Source organism: Asparagus officinalis, chromosome 7 (genome assembly GCF_001876935.1).
Source record: "Asparagus officinalis chromosome 7, Aspof.V1, whole genome shotgun sequence".
NCBI classification, from domain to species: Eukaryota; Viridiplantae; Streptophyta; class Magnoliopsida; order Asparagales; family Asparagaceae; genus Asparagus; species Asparagus officinalis.
This window is the reverse complement of record NC_033800.1, coordinates 91,016,156-91,022,557: the sequence shown is the minus strand read 5'-3', so window position 1 is coordinate 91,022,557 and position 6,402 is coordinate 91,016,156.

Here is a 6,402-nt window from a genome sequence, read left to right as displayed (position 1 = left end):
GGCTGCCTACGTACCCTCCATCGGGATCAAGCTAACCGTAGTTCAGAATTTGTTCTTCATATAGTCTCCCCTTACCCCATCACCGCCCCAAAGGGTCATGCCCACTTGGGCAAATCAACACGGGCTGATATGAAGCAAGTCTAAGTAATGCTGGAACTTGCTGCCTGTGACCACCTTGGTTAACATGTCTGCGGAATTCTCATTCGTATGCACCTTCATGAGAGAAATATCACCTTCCTCTATGACATCCCACATGAAATGATACCTAACATCGATATGCTTGGTACGAGCATGATGAACTTGATTATTCGCCAAGTGAATTGCACTCTGACTATCGTACCACAAGTTCATGTTCTCTTGCTCAATCCCCAAATCATCTAGAAAACCCCACAACCACAATGCTTCCTTCATTCTTTCTGCCAATCCTAGAAAACTCTATCCTAGCTCCACGACTCGACACAGGATGATCCTAAGGATACTGGAACTAGAGCCTAAAAGCCTAAAATGTTCCTTTCCTGGATTCACCATAAATCTGCTGACCACACTGACCCAGGATGGTACCCTTTAAGTACCTCAGGACTCACTTTACTGCCTCCAAATGTTCCTTTCCTGGATTCACCATAAATCTGCTGACCACACTGACCGCCTGTGAAATATCTGGGCGTGTACACACCATGGCGTATATTAAACTGCCAACTACACTAGCATAAGGAACACGCTCCATGTGTGCCTTATATTTCACTATAATGGGAGATTATTTACCTAAAAGCCTAAAATGTGGAGCCAATGGAGTCACCACCGACTTTACATTTTACATCTTGAACCTTGTGATCACCCGCTCTATGTAGCTTTTCTGACTCAAGAACAATCGTCGATTCACACGCTCTCTTCTAATCTCCATGCCTAGTATTTTCTTAGTAGCGTCCATGTCCTTCATCTCAAACTCTCTACCTAGCTGAGATTTTAGTCTATCTATCTCCATCCTACTCTTCGAAGCAATACGCATGTCATCCACATACAAAAGGAGATAGATATAATCATATCCACGAAGCTTCCGAATGTAAACACAATAATCGTAATCACTTCGGAAAAATCCATGCTTGAGCATGAAGGAGTCAAATCGCTTGTACCACTGCTGAGGAGATTGCTTCAGTCTATAGAGTGACTTCTTCAAGCGACACACATGATTCTCCTTATCCTCATCCTTGTAGCCCTCAGGTTAATGCATATAGATCTCTTCATCCAAGTCTCCATGCAAGAAGACCGTTTTAACATCGAGTTGTTCTAGCTCAAGATCACTATGAGAAACAATACTCAATAGCATCTGAATAGAAGTGTGTTTCACCATCGGAGAAAATATCTCATTGTAATCCACACCCTCTCTTTGTGCAAACCCCTTAGCCACTAGCCTAGCCTTGTACCTTATACCACTGAGCTCTGAATGATCTTCCTTTCTCTTATACATTCACTTACAACCAATAGCTTTTCTTCCTACGGGCAATGGGACCACCTCCCATGTTTAGTTCTTCTAAAGAGATTCCAACTCCTCCTCCATCACAGCCAACCAACTCTCATTATCCTTGTCCTGAATAACTTCCTTGAAGGAGACCGGCTCATCTTCGTCCACCGAGAGTGCGTATTCCACCAAATTAACCTGCCCATAGTGCTTCAGGGATTGATCAGCCCTCAGCTTCAGTACATGCTTGTATGCTCGCCTTGGCCTAGTAGAAGCCAAACTATCCTTGATCTGCTATTATTGTAGTGCATGTGTATTCTCCTGACGAACACCAGAAGAACACCGCGAACATCACCTGAGAGATCTGAAACACCAAACCAAGCCAAACCAGCTGCGCCACTTTACTGTGGCTGCCTACGTACCCTCCATCGGGATCAAGCTAACCGTAGTTCAGAATTTGTTCTTCATATAGTCTCCACCTTACCCCATCACCGCCCCAAAGGGTCATGCCCACTTGGGCAAATCAACACGGGCCGATATGAAGCAAGTCTAAGTAATGCTGGAACTTGCTGCCTGTGACCACCTTGGTTAACATGTCTGCGGAATTCTCATTCGTATGCACCTTCATGAGAGAAATATCACCTTCCTCTATGACATCCCACATGAAATGATACCTAACATCGATATGCTTGGTACGAGCATGATGAACTTGATTATTCGCCAAGTGAATTGCACTCTGACTATCGTACCACAAGTTCATGTTCTCTTGCTCAATCCCCAAATCATCTAGAAAACCCCACAACCACAATGCTTCCTTCATTCTTTCTGCCATGGTTATGTACTCAGCCTCTATAGTAGAGAGTACCACTGTAGCTTGTAACATCGATCGCTAACTAACTGGAGCTCCATGTATCTTGAACACATAATCAGTAGTAGATCACCGTCTATTTAGATCGCTCGCATAATCAGAGTCAACAAACCCATCAATCTCACATGTATCTCCACCAAAACACAGACTCGTGTCAATGGTACCCTTTAAGTACCTCAAGACCCACTTTACTGCTTCCAAATGTTCCTTTCCTGGATTCACCATAAATCTGCTGACCACACTGACCGCCTGTGAAATATCTGGGCGTGTACACACCATGGCGTACATTAAACTGCCAACTACACTAGCATAAGGAACACGCTCCATGTGTGCCTTATATTTCACTATAATGGGAGATTATTTACCTAAAAGCCTAAAATGTGGAGCCAATGGAGTCACCACCGACTTTACATTTTACATCTTGAACCTTGTGATCACCCGCTCTATGTAGCTTTTCTGACTCAAGAACAATCGTCGATTCACACGCTCTCTTCTAATCTCCATGCCTAGTATTTTCTTAGTAGCGTCCATGTCCTTCATCTCAAACTCTCTACCTAGCTGAGATTTTAGTCTATCTATCTCCATCCTACTCTTCGAAGCAATACGCATGTCATCCACATACAAAAGGAGATAGATATAATCATATCCACGAAGCTTCCGAATGTAAACACAATAATCGTAATCACTTCGGAAAAATCCATGCTTGAGCATGAAGGAGTCAAATCGCTTGTACCACTGCTGAGGAGATTGCTTCAGTCTATAGAGTGACTTCTTCAAGCGACACACATGATTCTCCTTATCCTCATCCTTGTAGCCCTCAGGTTAATGCATATAGATCTCTTCATCCAAGTCTCCATGCAAGAAGACCGTTTTAACATCGAGTTGTTCTAGCTCAAGATCACTATGAGAAACAATACTCAATAGCATCTGAATAGAAGTGTGTTTCACCATCGGAGAAAATATCTCATTGTAATCCACACCCTCTCTTTGTGCAAACCCCTTAGCCACTAGCCTAGCCTTGTACCTTATACCACTGAGCTCTGAATGATCTTCCTTTCTCTTATACATTCACTTACAACCAATAGCTTTTCTTCCTACGGGCAATGGGACCACCTCCCATGTTTAGTTCTTCTAAAGAGATTCCAACTCCTCCTCCATCACAGCCAACCAACTCTCATTATCCTTGTCCTGAATAACTTCCTTGAAGGAGACCGGCTCATCTTCGTCCACCGAGAGTGCGTATTCCACCAAATTAACCTGCCCATAGTGCTTCAGGGATTGATCAGCCCTCAGCTATATATATATATATATAATGATGATGATGATGATGACGACGATGATAGTATAAGATTAGTCAGTTTCATATTTCATATGCTGTCAGAAATTAGTCCCTTAAACCACTGAAATTGCCACCAGATTACTTCAATCTTAAGTTTTTCGAAATATTAATCCCTCAAATAAGTAAAATTATTATTAGGTATGCCTTATGAAAATTTGAGAATTTGAGAATAATTTGGGGAAGTAATTTCTCTCTCGCTTTATGAGAGGGGTTAATTTCAAAACACTCTGCCAAGTAGAGGATTTAATAGCAATTTCCATAATTTAAGTAACTAATTTCAAAATAGCCTAAGATTTGACGGTCCTGGTAGGAATTTCAATGGTTTTAGGGAATAATTTTAAAATATGGTAGATTTTTAAGCTTGGGCTTTTTGGAATCGACATAACCCAATTGAAGTAAAGACATTTACAATACTGGGCCCCCGAAAAAAAAAATATTACATGAGTTGGTATCAACTTTATTGTCTACTTGAAAGATAGGACTCTAGCCATGGAAAGTTCGAGGGTTAATTTTTGGCCATCATGCAGTGGTACCTCGGACAGACACATAAAAAAATTACAAAAAGATATCTTTAATTATCTCATTTCATAAAAGAAAAGGTTACTATTCCTTTTAAGTTTTGTCAATTTATTTTCTTTAGATTTATTCAGAATTTATGCAATGACTCGAGATAACCAAAGGACGAAGAAGCAGAGGGCCTTTTATACAAATTCATCATAAAACATAGTGGTTTTTGAGAAACCGCTAGGAAATGTTCAGTTTGCGTAAAACTATTATTATAATATGCATCATTAATAAAAGGGAAAATTGCTTAGAGGAACTAAAATAAGTTTGGCTATTCATCCTCCTCCCCAGTTTAAAAAGCATAACCCCCACGCCCTGATTCTGAAAAAAGAGTGCAAGTAACCCCTAAATAGTATACTGACCCACTCCCCAACAAAGTCATCCCTCAGCTTCAGTACATGCTTGTATGCTCGCCTTGGCCTAGTAGAAGCCAAACTATCCTTGATCTGCTGTTATTGTAGTGCATGTGTATTCTCCTGATGAACACCAGAAGAACACCGCGAACATCACCTGAGAGATCTGAAACACCAAACCAAGCCAAACCAGCTGCGCCACTTTACTGTGGCTGCCTACGTACCCTCCATCGGGATCAAGCTAACCGTAGTTCAGAATTTGTTCTTCATATAGTCTCCACCTCATCCTATCACCGCCTCGAAGGGCCATGCCCTCTTGGACAGATTAACACGGACTGATATGAAGTAAGTCTAAGCAATACTAAAACTTGCTATATGTCACCACCTTGGTCAACATGTCTGCTAAATTCTTATTCATGTGCACATTCATGAGAGAAATATCATATTCCTCTATGACATCCCGTACAAAATGGTACCTGACATCGATATGCTTGGTACGAACATGATGAACTTGATTCTTTGCCAAGTGAATCGCACTCTGATTGTCGCACCACAAGTTCATGTTCTCCTGCTCAAATTCAAATTCCTTCAAATTCGCGAATTTTCTCGAGATGGGTAATTTCTCTTTCTCTTCAATTTTGATTCAGCTATCATTTGCATCTGATTTCATTTTCATGCCGGGATCTCTAGCTGGAGATTGAATGATTTAGGGTTTCTTGAAGCTCAGATCAAAATTTTGTTGTGTATTTGAAATAGACTGCAATTTGTGCAGATTGGATGCCTTTAATTTGATGTTAAATTGAGCTTATTCGAGCTTCAAATTCTAGGGATTTGGCTACTGAATTTTGAATTTTAGTCAATACAGGACTTTGTGAGGAAATTACGATGATCTTCTTTCAACAGCTTTTTTGTCTTCTTTCCATTACGGTTGCTCTCCTGATGAAATTCTCTACTTTTTTAGTTCCTTTAGTTTTTTAATAAAGCTTATGGCTGTGAATTATCTTATGTGTTTCCTTCTCTCATAGTTAGGTTGGCGGATCGCTTGTTAGGGGCTTTGGTTATTGTCTGTACATCTTCATATACATATTTGCAGTTGCATATCTTGGTTGAGTAGATAATCATAAGGTTTAAACACTTATATTGACACATGTAGCTTTTGTTTTCTGTGAATTATTGTTGACTATACTAAGTAGTTCTTCATTTGACTCTTTTTATTTGTAAATTAGGTTGTTTGTAAAGAGACAGTGGCTGAGAAAAGAAACGGTGGCTGAGATGGGTAAGATCATCGTTGGCGGTGGCGCCGATGGCCGAGCGTGGGTCCCGGGAACTGCCACGTGTGCAACTTATCTAAGGTGTCAAGTTTATCATCCGACGATGGAGATCAAGTGGGACCTCGCCGCAGTTCTGATTGCTCCGAGAATAGTACCGCCATCATCACGTCCCGGATGGAGAGCGAGTGGGCTCTCATGTTGGTGATGATGATGAGAAAGAGAATAAAAGATGGTTTTTTGGGGAGAGAACATAGGATTTGTACCTAATTCAGTGCACCCAAAAAAGAAGAAGAATGAACCTCATCCTGCTCAAGCTCATCATCTACCTGATTTTCCACTTATACATGACAAGACTTTGGTTGTTCTTTAGGTTCTATTTCAATAACCTGGGACTTTGAAGTCCCAACCGTCCTAACACCATCATCCTTGGACGCCCTAGCAACATGGATTTCTCATTAATGTAATATCCCTATTGATCACGAACTTTTCAAATCTTATGTAAACCAAAGGCGATAGCCTTTTACACCCTTTGCATACCCCAATAAAATTGC